We start from the raw sequence: 15,045 nt of genomic DNA on the forward strand, positions 1-15,045 counted from the left end.
AAAATATTTGCTGAATTCTCAGGCCCCCAACTGGCCCCAGGAGCACAAGATCTAGAATTCAATGCTACAACAGGAGGTGATGTTACTCTGACAAAATTCACATCCTTAACAACTAATAAAATCATCTCCTATCTGTCTAAAATTCACTCTGGTTCCCCCCAATAACCCCTGGCCCACAGAATCCTACAAATTATTAGTGAAGGCATAGCAGTAGTTCTAGAAAAGATCTATACAGAAATATTAGAATCAGGAAAGTTTCCCAACACTTGGAAAGAGACTGTCATTATGACCATTAAAAAAAAACGGGAGGAGATCCAGGAGAACTCAAAAATGTGTGCCCAATTACTCTCCTTCCAATGCTGGTTAAATTATTAGAAAATCAAATCAATGAAGATCTTGCTTTCTTCATGCAGGCACATGACCAACTTGACATCTCTCAACATGGATTCTGCAAACATCATAGCACGGAGTCCGACCTACTGGTTACCACTGATATTATAAGAAAACTGGTAGATCAAAAAGGGATGCACTATTCTGATTCTATTAGGTCTGTCAGCTGCATTCGACAACATATCGCCCCAAATTCTAATACACCGCCTCTCCCAGGCAGGTCTGAGGGGCTCAACTTTGAGCTTGCTGGAGATATTTCTCCAGGTGGGAATACTGTTGGTTAAGTGCGGGGATTTCTGCTCAGCCCCTTACAAACTCCCTTGTGCGGGTTCCCCAGGAATCATCTCCCAGTCCGACCCTTTTCAATCTGTACATTGCCCCCCTGGCCAAATTGGTTCGATCATTTGACTTCCAGGTGTCCTCATATGCTGAGGACACCCAAATCATTGTTACCATGCAAGACAGCGCTGACATCACAGCTGACAGATTTTAAACCTGTATGAGAGAAGTCAATAAGTGGATGAACCAGAAATGGTTAAAAATGAATGGGGACTAAACCGAAATTATGGTCTTTGGTGCGAACCCCACCATTTGGAACCTCAACTGGTGGCCCGAGACTTGTGGGACCTTACCAGCTCCAACACCCGCTGTGAGGAATCTTGGAGTTATCTGTGATTCGGCACTAACCTTTGATTCCCAGGAAAACAAAGTCACAAACACATGCATCTGGCTAATTTAAATATTTAAGAAAATCCTGCCTTTTATCCCACAGGAACTTAGAGTGACTGTAGTCTTGGCCCTTATTGTGTCCAAACTAGACTATTGCAATGCCCTCTATGTGAACATCATTCAACTTGCCCTGAATAAGCTACAACTTGTTCAAAACTCAGCTGCCCAATTGATACCCAGGTCTGCCCCAATTAAGAAGGGCATTAGGGGACTGCACTGGCTTCCGATTAGGAAACGCATCACCTTCAAGACGCTGTGCTTGGCGCACAAAGCTCTTCACTCCCATGGCTCTAAATACTTACAAACCACAATGAGCTGGCACATACAAAATTGCTCACTAAGATCATTAAATCTCAGATTAGCGAAGATTCCGAGGACCCACAAAGTAAAATGAGGAGATAGGGCCTTTTCAACAGCAGCTGCTAAACTATGGAACTCCCTTCCAAATGAGATTAGAGCAATCCCTTCTCTACTTCCATTTCGTAAGCAAGCCAAGACGTGGCTATTTTCCATCTAGATCTATGATAACTTTGGCTCTATTACCCACATAGCGCTTCAATACCTCAGGTCTGAATGCGCTCTACAAGAAACACAAAATACAAATATGCGTACATTTTACACTTATTTAGTCAAAATGTACACACCTGCATCAACAAATATGAAAAATATTTCTTGAATTGCTGACGATCCCCTGCCCATGCGGCGGGCAAAAGAACACTTGGGTTCGAAGCTGCGACAGAATGGCGGTGAGATTGCCAAACTCGTAATGAGGCTCATAATTTGCTGTCCCATAACCCTTACTGGAATAGCCTTGAAGGGACAGCCACAAAGGTGTGGCACTGCTGCACCCCTGACATGCCAGTCGCTGTGACGAACAATAGACCCAATTAGATATGGATCCGTCTATTGTAGTACAAAAGGGATCGTGCTTTAGTCAAACGTTAATCCCACATTAGTACAAAATTAATCTGTATGTACTATGAAAAAATGTTACAGAGCTTTCTTTTGCAAACGTCATGTATCGAAACCGAAAGCTTTTTAATTATCCTCGAGTTTAGTGAAAAGTGCCCCTCCCGTGTATCACAAGCACAGCAGGCATTTCATCACTGAGGGTATCCCCATCAGTAAGCTTGCATGATCCCAGTGCCCTTCTCATCCACTAATGCTGACGGACCTTGTTAACAACAAAGAATCACTCATGTTGAGGGATCTCGCACTAAATATGCTTCCAGCGAGCTGGAGGGGCAAATCTAGCCCGTCTGACAAACCAACCATGCTCAGACCAGCTAGAGCAGTTATGACACCATCCATGATCCAGTCACAGCCTCAGCAGCACTGTTCTCGCCTGCAAACCCTCCTCCGAGTTCCTTATCACGCACAAATAAAAATAACAGTTTACAGCGGTAATGTTATGTGACCATTTAAATCACTTCTTTAAAATTACACCCTAGCCATGTTAGCAATAGAGCGAGCATCTGGAAAGAATGCAGCGAGTCCACGCTTCCTTCCATGGCAGACCCAATAGTTGCAGCCCTTTTGGCACTTCATACGTCCATATCCACTGTGACTGAACTGCACAATACGTTGCAGCATTCCAGCACTTCCCATGCTGCCCTCAAAGAAATGTCTCATAAACGGGACACAAATAACCGTAATGCATTATAACTGCTACAACAAAAAGGCATTCATTCATAAGTATAGCTGCATGCCTGGTACGAACCGACTGCAGCAGTCACCAAATCACTTGCCGTGTAGAGTAAGCCTAAACTAAACTGTGGCAGTTACTTACACAAACCTTCTGTGACTTGAGCCATCCGTTGTTAACGTTTCAACGGATGTAAAATGTCCGTAATGTTAGTACTTCCGGAAGGCACCAGTGAGTGGGTGGTACTAGGGCACCTCAGCCAATCCTAGTACAGAACCCAGTATTTCGAAGAGCTGATTGGCTGCTGACCCGCACGTGCATTTGTCCGTGCCGTCTCCTTCCAGATAGTGGGTGCTGCTGAAGTTGGAGAGAGCTTCACTTGACTGAAGGTCTAACTGTGGTGGGTCAGTCGCCAGCAGAGCATTGACTGCCTGTTAAGGCCAAGTTAGACAACGGCCGTCTGCCGTTCTGGATAGTAGGTAGCAGCGGGGATAATGTCTGGCTCGCAGCAGCTTCCCAGGTGATGATTGGAACTGTCTCTACACGGTTTGTTTACATCTGACACCATAGCGACCGGCTTGGCTTCTGCCCGCTTTCCCGAAATGCGAGCCAGGTTTGATATCAAACTGACCGCAGACGTGTCTGGCAGGTATTGGGGTCGGATCTCGAAGACTTCTTTGGTGTCTAGCATTTACCAGCAGTATTGTGTTTATGTGGCCCGTTGGATTCGCACCCGATACACTGCTCCCTGGTCTGTAAAACAGCATATTAAACAGTATGCATGCAAGGAGTACCTGACGTGAGATGTACTGCTGTGCAGTGCGTACACAATGGAAGCATATGCTGGGTGTATGTGTGCTTGCATGAAGTACAGCGAATGAGGGGTGAAGTGTTGTGCAGCGCGTACTTGGTGAGTGTGTGTGCTGGCAGTGAGTGATTTTGCAAATGGAACTCCATGTTACGGTATAGAAAAGCTTCAGCACTGAACAGTGTGGGTAAACTGTGTGTGTGTGTACTTGTAATGGTATATATAATAATGCATGAAGGTTACTGTGCTAGTACCTGTGTTGTGAATGTTCACTGTGCAAGTGTGTCTGCAATAGTACATTATATGGAGCACCCTGGGCTCCATTTTGGGAAGCCCAAGCCTGCCAGGTGAAGACATGATGAATAGAGCAATCCCCCAGACAGCATTGTGCATTGCTGCATTCCTGTCTGGGTGGGAGACACACTGGAGGGAAAGAGTAAGACTCCTTTGCTCTTCAAAAGCTACTGTTTGATTCAGTGATAGGTCACAAAGAAAGGGTCTGGACACATCTCAGGAAGGGAGATGGGGCTGACAAAAGGAATCATAAAGAGTAGGGCTGGGTGTAATACTGTATTACAGTTTTCATGTTATCTGCTCGTGCTTAAATCTGAACATTGTTTAGGGATTCCTCGCGGCGTCGGCAACATCTAAGATTCTTGCATGTCCATGTAGGCAGTTGTTCACAGATGCCGGACGTGGATGGCTGCTGAGGTTGTCTTGGGTCCACCTCAATAAAGAAGCTGGATTAATTTGGACACTCGTCCGAGTGTTTTTATCTCCACGAACACCCCTACAACCCTTCCTACATTTTTGGTACCAGGAGTGGGTTAGACAGTTTTTCACACGAGTGGACCCACCGACGGGTTCTTCAGCCGCTGATTTTTGGATTTGCTCGTGTTTATATTTAGAAACTTTATTTTATTTTTTTTCCTCACACTGACGGCACGCTCAGCGGTGTTCCTGCAATTTTAATTCTCTGAAAGTTCAGGGTGTTTTGTTGCCAGGACACAGCTTGTGCTGTATACTGAGTCACGAGCATCTGCTGTTGCCAGAATACAGTCTGTACAGTCACAAGCGTCAGCTGTTGCCAGGATACATCATGTCTGCCGGCAAAATGTTTCCTCCAGTTTGCAGCCTTTGAGTCCAGCGTTTTTCCTGACTGTCATGTGACTCGGTTATTTGACGCTAGGAGCCTACATTTCTGTTTCTGTTTACTCTGTGAATCGGTGCGAAGAACGTGATACAGCTATTCGTTTCCTTCTGATCTTCAGGCGCATTGCACGGACAGTTTCAACTCACTTGTTTAGTTTGCTTGTTTTTCATTTATTTATTTCGCTCAGGGAGCCTCTTGTTCTGAAACCAAAATTCTGCGATTAGTCATGAGGAGAAATGTTATTTCTCCACATTTCAACAATTTTGGCTGATTTCCTTGCTTTATTTTAAGCCAGCATTTTATCTTCTTCGGCTCAGTATTGCCTATTTACTTCAATTTTAAGCTCATTTTTATTATGGCATATAATCAAGGTGTTGTTTAACCTCCTCCCTTTTTACAAAGGAGTGGCAAACCTGACATAAAATGGAGTGAGTGGCTGAGCATATTTGAAAACTACCTTACAGCTGTTGATGCTAATTACTTTTCTCCTACAAGTAAGATGGCCTTGCTTTTCACCCACCTCGGAGTTGCTGGTCATCGTGTGTTTGACAGTTTGCCGCCTTTTCAGGTGCAGAAAAGTGGGGAATACTGTCTGGAATGTCTACTTGGAAGGAAAAGAAAGGATGGGAAAGTGGTATTCAGATGAATTCAGTGTTCTTCTTGAAAGATTCAATGTTGCCATGTGCACGCAATCTGTTGATGAAACTGTTGTGTAGCCATTTTAGCTATAGCTCAATGCATGTTAGTTTAATACACTAGGCCGCTGTGCACTTTGACCTAGATATATTTTATTTGGCTTTGCATTGTTATTTTTACAATAACCAGTTTTACGGTCTTGTTTTAATTTCTTCTATCTAACTGTTTTGCTTAGCCCAGCACCGTGTTTTCAAACAAGACATTCTTGCTCACTTTGTGCTTCAGTCAAGGCTACAGTTTGGTACATTGCCGGTGAACGTGGTAGAAGTTTAGTCTCCAACATTCGTAGAAAATACACATCCTTACGTAGGGACATTTTCTTAGAACATTAGCTGTGTTATTATAAAAACACTTCCTAGTCCCATTACACGTTAAGAGGGAGATTCCAGCCAGGGAACCACAACTGTATGCCGATTGCTGAATGCTTTGCTGTAGATGCTAACGCAGACTACAGGCCTTTGCTCAGGAATGAGGGTCGATGTCCTCCCGGGGGAACCTGAAAGGCAGAATTAGAGCTTAACATGCTGTGCTCAAATTATGACGCAGATAGAAAAATAGTCCATCGATTCTAGTGGCAATATGATAGCGTTATTCTTATGCTTCACTTTCATCGTCACCAGTCATTAAAACTTATACTGCCTCCTATTGTCATTTATATATGAGACCGAAGTGTGAATGAGAGAACCGGATGCGACCTGAGTGACCACGACTTCCCTGAGAAGTATAATATGTCATGCGCTCGGCTGCCCAATCATCCCTATCTCCTGGTAGAGATGAGGCACTGCTAGTTAGCCGGAGCAAAACTCAGATTTACAGCGACAGGTGTCACCCGCAGTGGGTCAGATTCAGTCTCCCACACCGTGTATGATCTTGCAGCTCAAAATCCAGTATTCTCATTAGAATGAAGAGAGCCTACGCGACACAACCATGATTTCAGAAATAATGTTAAAGAAATGCCAATCAATGTACAGGATTATGTTTTGATCAGAAACACCGGACGGAGTTCTTAAGGGAGAGTTTAAGTTTTCTTTAACTGTGAAAGTTATCAAGGCTAACAAGACTTCTCTTTTTTTGGAAGGAAAGGGATGGTGGAATAGGAACAGTGTTGTGCCTATTTCTGCTTCGCAAGTTGACATTTTCAGAAGAGTATATTCTGACAGGGATTTTCACATGAACTCTGATAGCATGATCTCATCAGATACAGCCACTGGTACTAACAAAAACTTAGTAACTGACTTTCCTGAGTTGCATGAGTGTGATGAGGGGAAACCAGTGCTTGTAGTACTCAAGAAGTGTGTGCCAACGAAGGAGAGTTTGTGGTGCAGCGTACTCTCAGCAGTCGTTCAGTTAAGTTACCATCTAAGTTGTCTGATTTTATTTTGAGTTAATTTCTCGTAGTTATAGTTTAGCATTTCATTTTGTCATAAGGAAAGGAGATGTTGTAATACTGTATTACAGTTTTCATGTTATCTGCTTGTGCTTAAGTCTGAACATTCTTTAGGGATTCCTCGCGGTGTCAGCAACATCTAAGATTCTTGTGCGTCCGTGTAGGCAGTTGTTCATGGATGCCGGACTTGGATGGCTGTTGAGGGTGTTGTGCGTCCACCTCAATAAAGAAGCTGGATTAATTTGGACACTCATCTGAGTGTTTTTATCTCCCTGAACACCCCTACAAGCCTTCCTACTCTGGGATTAACTGTTTGATATGCATTTCACTGTGCGTGACATCCAGGTGTGAGCTGTGGTCACTTCCATAAATTGCGTTGTGGGACTATAGGTTTCAAAGTCTTCCCTGCTATGACAGACGTTCTTTCACGAGGAAAGAAAAAAAAGAAAAGTGTCCATTTAAAAAGAAACGGACCTCCAACATAAAAACCCAAAACACAGATTCTTAATTACATTTTGTTGTCTGGAAATGGGCTATACGAAGGAGACGTTGAGATCCCAGACTTTGTCCTCTGCCAAACATCCAGATGGGCTGTTTGAGAAGGTAAAGCCCAAAAAGACTTCTGCCTTTGGCCAGGACTGAGGTCAAAGACCTGCCTGTTTCATTACTGGGTAAGGGGCATCACCCAGGAAAACCAAGACCACCGTCTTGGAGCCAGGAACACCAATGCCTGCTTGCCAAGACCTGTGTGCTCTATGAGGAAGAGGAGATATTTAGAGAAAGCAAGGTCCAGTGGTATGCCCTACCATTAGGCCGCTCTGTGTGATTTGTGAGGTTTCAGCTATGCATCGATAGGGTTGTAGCCCATGTGCAGTGTCGGCTTGGTGACCCTTGTATGCTAGGAGAGGGTTGCTGTGGACTGAGTCGTGTGTTTAGTGCCATGTGGTTCTTGCTAAGCCCATACACCACACCACCAGTAAGGTTGCTTCTATGAGAAATGCTGAAACTCGTAATTGTCTAGGCAGGGCACGTATGCTTGAGGAGCCTCACCCGTCATATCCCTTACCACGGTAAAAGCATATGCCAGAAGGGTCTGCCGGTATCAATGTTGCCAAAGGATTTGGGCTGCTGTCCAAAAGAGAGACTGAGGGTGCATTTGATGGGTTGGACCCGCATTGCGAGGGAACTGCCCTTTACTAACCACTTAGGTCTGCCGGGCTACTGTGAACGACGTTGCTCCCTCGCTGGCTCCAGTTGGAAGCTGGAGAAAGGATCCACCCCCATCCTCCTCATGGGTAAAGCCAACTTACTGCGTCTTCGTGAGCTAGGAGTGTTGAAGCTAAATAATGAGACACAGGCAGAGTCCGGCTTCATACATAGTGCATTCATGAATTCACAGGGCCTTGCATTAGCAAGCAACATGTCTGATGAGCGGAACACCTGCCAGAACTTTTATGCATGAAAACTACAAGGCGTGAAAATATGTAATCCAATCATGATACAGAAAAAAGTAATTTCTTCATCAATGTGGGTAAAAACACGGCGTGGTGTTGATCTGAAGATGCTTGGAGTTACACAAACAATCCTCTAACCATTCACAGTAAAATAACATTTTGTGATCGCAGTGTGTTATAAGATGACCACAAGCCCGACCTTCATACAACTTAAATGGTTGGGACTTTCCAAGGCGTCAACAGTCGATTAATTCACAACCCCTGGCCAATCAAATGTAGGCTCTTGGCATCATACCTATGTGGACATCAAGATGTTTGTCTGTTGCTGGGTGTATGAAGCAATGCATGTCGCATGAGGTGTCTCTTTTGAGCAAGTCTTGCTTTACAAGCTATTCATCTGGATACATTATTTTAGCTGCGGTCATCCCAATTGTGAACATTCTTGCGGCATTTGGCATCATTGAATATCCTAAAACTTGAACAAGACAAGATAGATTCCACATAAAATAAAACATGCTTCTACATCTGGAGCCAGCGACGTCGCACCTTCGCTGGCTCCAGTTGGAAGCTGAAGAAAGGATCCACTCCATCCTCTTGCTGGGTAAAGGCAACACATTGCATCCTTGCGAGCTAGGAGCAGCTCTAACAACTGTGAGAACTCTAGCAGTGCCACTCAGGCGAGAGAACCTGTGTTGCTGTATAGGCGACAGGCAGCCTGGTTTCTCCAAGCATAGTAGGATTTGCAGGTGCTCATTCTGAGAGCACCCCGGTCACCGCTGAACTCTTCTGTGCTGCAAGAGCAGTTAAGACGTGAACTGGGCCAGTTGGGCCCGAGGGCCTCAATGCACTGGTGATGTGGCACCATAGACACTTCGGACTAAAACCTGAAGAGTCAAAGGGAACTCTTAAGTGCGACCTAATAGTGAACACTGCCTGGATGCAGCCACCAGTGAATGAGGAATAACCTTGAACCCGTTACACAAAAGAGGGTAGGCCAGGGATTTTCCTGACAACTACTAGAGTTCCAACCTCAAGGGGATTGTGGTGCTGCTTCCCGATGTCATATTCCTTTGGATGTGTAGAGTGAGAAATAAAATACCAGTACTTTTTATAAAAGCAAGCATCAACTGCACCCTGCCGGCATTAGGTCAGTTGTTGGTGGGCTAGGAGCCCCCTTTGATTGGTCACAAGCATGCATCCCACCAGTCCAATGTCACTTCTTTGCCTCACCAATAAGCCCCAGCACTGAGCCCCCACCACCACTCACACACACAGGCCTAGAGTTCGGAGCTCATCAACTGCCACGCTAGGTGGGGTCACTCATCACAATGCAGGCAGCTATGTGTACTGCAGTTTGTCGACCCATATCGGATTGTTTGTTGCAAATACAGGAAGTATTGTGTCCGATTCCGGGCTACGGAGCTTGGGCTCAGCGCATCTGAACGCCCATCTTGTCAATCCACGCCCCCTCTTTTCTCTCTGTTTACTTTGTCTGTCAGGGATTATTAAGGCAGCCGTAGAACACATTTTAAAGTGGTATCTGTAATGTTTACGTGTGTGTTTGTATGTATGTATATATATATATATGGAAAACCTTCTGATTTAGGTGATTTTTCGTACGTTTTGACTGACTGGATCAGAAAAATAGTGGTCATGCTACAAAAACAATGGCTAGATGGCAACCTTATCTATGCATCACCTCTCCAGCGCTTAACAGGAAGGGCATCCCATTCTATGAAAGACAACCAGAAGTCAGACACATTTAGAACACTACATCTTCCCACCACTTATTCTCATACACTAGTCCATTATAGTTGTCCCAAATTGGAATATTTAACTCCTCTCCAAGTCCCTAGTATGTGGTGTCCACAGTGTACCCAGGGCCTACAAGTTAAATATCATGAGTTGGCCGGAGCACTCATTGTGCCAGCCACAGCAGTGACGATGCAAACATAACTGCAGGCCTGCCACGAGTAGCTTTGCAGTGCAGATTTAAACTGCAAATTCAACCTGTCAAATATTACCCATTTTGACGGGACTTAAAACCCCCCCTTGTTAATCCAAGGTCTGTTGATGAACATGTGATATATCTGCAAATCTTGGCAATCATCTTGGTCTTGGCTAGGATTTAAATCACACCCAAGGGCCACTCCTCGCTTTGCCTCTGGTTTCTTCTTAGAGTAGGTTTTTTACATACAGAGAAGTGTGTGAACAGCCATGACACATAGGGACCACTGTCCTTCTAAAAACTAAGACTTCATCATATTGCAAATCTAAATTCTCGGATTAGCCCTACAAGAGAGAAAAGAAAGATGAGTAAGAACAAGAATAGTTTACTGCAACCCAGCCTGCCAAGTTAAAGATAGAAAGTCATATTTTAATAAGAGTTTATGCATATACTGAAAGCCGCACATGAGAGGTTACTAAAAGACTGCAACGCTCTAGTCATCAAGAACAAAACTTTTGGGAGAGGATTGTAGATGTTTTAAAGATGAAAGAGAAATACTAAAGAGACGATGAAATTTGACAAATCCAACGTGCCAGGTAGAAAGCAGCAAAGACATATTTTCATGAAGTGTAATGTATTAAATTGAGTAGAAAAACAAAAGAAGACTGTAAATATACTTTGACTAGTATGTTGGTAGACGTTATATTAGTTGTATGTTTGTAGGTTACTAAACAATAGAGGTGGAATACTTATGAGACAAGGGCCAGAACACCTGTGAGAGATTTTCCACATCAAGGCAAGAGAAGACTTTCCTCACAAAAAGCTAGTGTGAATTAGAGAGCAAGATATTGACCACCGACTTGGGGGAATGTTTCTAATCCATAATTCTTGAAGAGAAATTCAGAGGGAAGACCAGGGCAACAAGCTACTACGAAGAATTCATTTTTTGCCTCATTTAAGATTCAGCAGTCGAGACAACTTCAGGAGTTACACGCTATCACCTGAACAACACCCCCCCCCCCCCCCCCCCCACACCTTTGTTCTGATCCATCTTCCATGCTGTCATTCAAAATTCACAGGGAAGAGAACATTAGATCTAGGGGCTCCTGTCCATATCCTCTCTGCAAAGCCACAACGCTGACAATACAGTACTTGTCTGTGGTGTCTGAGTATGCAAAGCCCAAGTGCATAGCTGCACCCAGATGAGATGAAAACTCAAAAAACTGCTTATGGGATATTGTTGCCATGTTAGCAACAATCCAAACCAAACTATTATGCAAAACATATCTGTAATCCAATCTCAGCTATACATAAAACCCAGGGGAGTATAGGCTTTCCCTAGTCCCAACCCCCACCCAGTCAAAAACAAGCCAGTGATAAAGCCAGACAACTTTGTGGGTCCTCATAGTCGTAACAATGCATCAAGTACTAAAACCGCTTCTCCAGGGGCAACACATATTCAGGCTATATATAACACCTATATCTATTCTTCTAGCTCCTCCTGAGTGCTTCCAAGGAGACAACAGTAAATGTGGGATCTTTATAAACCAATGGCAAGATTTCTGGGCAAGGTCCCAAAGGTGGCTTTCGTCCAGTCATATTTAGGAGCGAATGCTGCATTATGGTCTATCCCTGTTGTGGACTCAGGTGACCTTTTACTGTACAACTACAACAATTTAAAAGAAGCAGTACAAAAGTATTTGCATGCTAAACCTATGTTGAAGCAGCAGACCCCAAACTACTAAACTTACAGCATATTCCCTCTGATCTCCTACACTATAATTCAACTTTTATTTGCTTAGAGTTCGAAGCAAATTAGCCAAAGAAAAAGAGAACCTCAAGTTACTATATATAACTTCGAGACAAGTTAAAAGATTTGTCACAGATTGCTGATTCACCCAGAGGACTGCGTCTAGTTTATTTAACTAGTAGTAAGATCAAATCACAGTTTACTGGAAAGAAAAACAGAGAAAGGAAGAACAGTAAGTCACAGGGTAATCATAGTCTGTGATTAGCCACGAACCAAGACAATAAATACCATAGATACATTTGAACCCATGCAAATTGGGGTAAAAGGGACATCTCTCTAAAGAGGACAAAGATAAAGGAAGAAAATTAAATCAGTTAGCAAATAAAGTCATTTTGTTTGGGGGTGCCCCACAAACCAACCAGGAATGAACAAAGTAAGACCAGATGTGCAGCATCAGAAGCCATGACAGAACCATCAGAAAACACCTTATCTCAGTGGGAGAAGAGGTCACTCTACAGGGTATGTCTATAAATTCAACCTCCAAGGATTAGGTCACTACCACTTAACACCTTAGACTTATGAGGCATGGGAAACTTTATCAATGCCTAGTTCCCAACCTCCTTAGGGATCTCCATACAGCACAAAGTTAAAAAAACAGGACTTTGATAGTCGTATATGGCAATGATCTAGCTTCTGGATGAATCCACTTTAGCACTGGAAAAATTTGAGATGTGCTGTAGAATTTCACACAAAACGGAAATTGCATTCAACTTGATGGATGCCCACCTGCTTAGTATGATTCTAGGTCTCAAATCGACTGGTTAAAGAGATAGCTTATTTTAGGGTCAGATTTTTGTCAATCCCATTGTTAACACATTTCTCTTAACTCGGAAAGAATGGGAAATTCCTGCTCTAAAATTTACTTTACAGATTAAGGGAATTTCGAGAGTGGAGGGCATCTCAGACGTTTAAGCTTACTTAACATATGTATTTGACAAAAATAAAGCTAACACTTTACCTCTGCATCGTAGTTTCTACTGAAGAATAGATTTGGTACCTGGGGATGAGCTACCAGGTAGTCGAATATACAGACTAATAAAAACTGAAAATCAGCATCTGCATCAATACCTTGACATGTACCTCAAAAATGAGTTTATCCACCATTCAACGTCTACTGTATCATCGCATTTATTCTTTTTTTCTCATAAAGAAGGGCAAGTTACTAATCTGCATAGATTATTGCATCTTTAACCAAGTCACTATAAACAAAATCTGTCCCCTTCCATTTATTCCGAGTTTGTTGTACCAAAAGAAGGACCAGGTGATCTATTCAAAACTGGATTTGCAGGATGCCCATAGTGTTATAATCTAAAGGCGTAACAAATCGAAAACGGCATTCAGAACAAAGTTTGATTTATTTGAATACCCAGCCATGCGCTTGAGTCGGCAACACTCCACAGCTTTCCCGTTCTTCATAGATAAGGTGGCTTAATGACCTTAATCAGTTTTTGCATTGTGTGTAAATGTAGATGATACCTTCATGTACTCTTGTTTCTTATAGAAACACATCAAGCAAGTTTGTGACATTCTCCAACAACTCCAAAGGTACAAACTATATGGCAAACCAGAAAAGAGTGTTTTCACACAACCAAGGTGGATATTTTGGACTATATTTTTATTTCTAAGAAGGTTGAAGGTTAAAGCTGGCCTTCTCTCATCAATGTAAAACAAATCCCGAGTTTCCTGGGATTTGCCAATAGTCCCTGCATAGTGGAAGCTGATGCCTCTCAGGTAGCCCTAGGCCAGAGGTCTTCAAACTGGGGGGAGGGCCCCCCTTGGGGGGCCTCAAGTGATCCCGGGGGGGGCGCCAAACTCTGGCCAAAAGAAATAATATACAGATAACATGCCTTTGTTTTAAGCAACAGCATGTTATTGCAGTTGTAAAAAGGTAACAGTAATTAACTGCAATGTTTAAATAGGTTTAGACCTATTTAAACATTGCCATCTTTCTAAAATAATTGTGAAAAATTCTGAGGAGGGCCCAATGATTTTTATTTTTCAACTGGGGGGGCGCGGCATTAACAAGTTTGAAGACCACTGCCCTAGGCGGTGTTCTTTCTCAACAAAATAAAACTACTAGCAAGATGACCCCAGTAGCCTTTTATTCATGTAAACTACCCCCTGCAGAAAGAAATTACTAAATGTGTGGACAAAGAACTTCTTGCAATTAGGGCACTTTTGAAGAATGGCACCAGTACTTACTTTGGGTTAAACACCCTGTAAGCATTTATACTGATCACAGGAATTTGCAATTTCTTCAATCTGCTAGGGCATTCATTGCAAGACATTTAAAATGAGCATAATTTTTCAATATCTAACTTTGTTATAACATATTCCCCTGGAAATGAAAATGCTAAAACAGACTCTCTTCTTTTCCCGGCCAAAACAGACTTCACTACTTCATAGAAGGTTCTGAAAACTTTCAAGGGTTGATCATAACTTTGCAGTTCTTTGAAGAAGTATGTCAAACTTTAGATGGCAATTCACAAGTAACACATAACAATGGCTTATTCTATGTAAAAAATGGTATATACCTGACCAAAAGTTTCAGAAAAAGGCATTATAGTTGTGCCATACTCTAGCAGGCCACCCTGGTTTACGCAGAATCTTGGCATTACTAAAATACAATTTCTGCTGTCCGTTTATGTCCAAGGATTCACATTACTATGTGAAAGCATGTGTGTGTTAGATCTGGCATCATTGGTGTGGTTTTCTTCCTAACCTTTTGCCTTCAAGACTCCTGTTTTTGCTTAAGACTCTGTACACTTTACCACTGTCCGCCAGTGTTAAGGTGCTTGTGCCCTTTTTTTAAAACATGTTAGATTGTCTTACACCCAATTGGCTTATTTAATTTACTTGTAAGGCCCTAATAAAATAGCAGTACCTGTGCCCATGGACTTTAAATTAAATACGGCTTAGGGGTTCTGCAGCACCGATTGTTTCACCCACTTACGTAGCACCTTAAACATGTCTCAGGTCTGACATTGCAGCCCGTGTTTGTAGTTTTAAACTGCCGTTTTGACCT

General features: G+C 43.0%; 1 protein-coding gene and 1 long non-coding RNA gene across 4 annotated transcripts in view; one reads left to right on the forward strand and one right to left on the reverse strand.

Annotated features, from left to right (window-relative positions):
* TUBGCP6 (tubulin gamma complex component 6) overlaps nt 1–2,987 on the reverse strand; it is a 518,646-nt gene extending 515,659 nt beyond the window's left edge. The window contains exon 1 of one of the 3 annotated variants that reach the window (XM_069229637.1): nt 2,909–2,987. The gene's annotated coding sequence lies outside the window, so the exon portion shown is untranslated. The remainder of the gene's footprint in view (nt 1–2,908) is intronic. The other 2 variants (XM_069229636.1, XM_069229638.1) reach the window with 2 other exon arrangements.
* A 119-nt stretch (nt 2,988–3,106) lies between these two features.
* Nucleotides 3,107–15,045, forward strand: part of LOC138288246 (uncharacterized) — a 32,070-nt gene continuing 20,131 nt past the window's right edge. Inside the window, exon 1 of the long non-coding RNA XR_011202361.1 lies at nt 3,107–3,284. This is a non-coding gene — a long non-coding RNA (uncharacterized lncRNA). The remainder of the gene's footprint in view (nt 3,285–15,045) is intronic.

This window comes from Pleurodeles waltl, chromosome 4_1, assembly GCF_031143425.1.
Source record: "Pleurodeles waltl isolate 20211129_DDA chromosome 4_1, aPleWal1.hap1.20221129, whole genome shotgun sequence".
In the NCBI taxonomy this organism is placed as follows: domain Eukaryota; kingdom Metazoa; phylum Chordata; class Amphibia; order Caudata; family Salamandridae; genus Pleurodeles; species Pleurodeles waltl.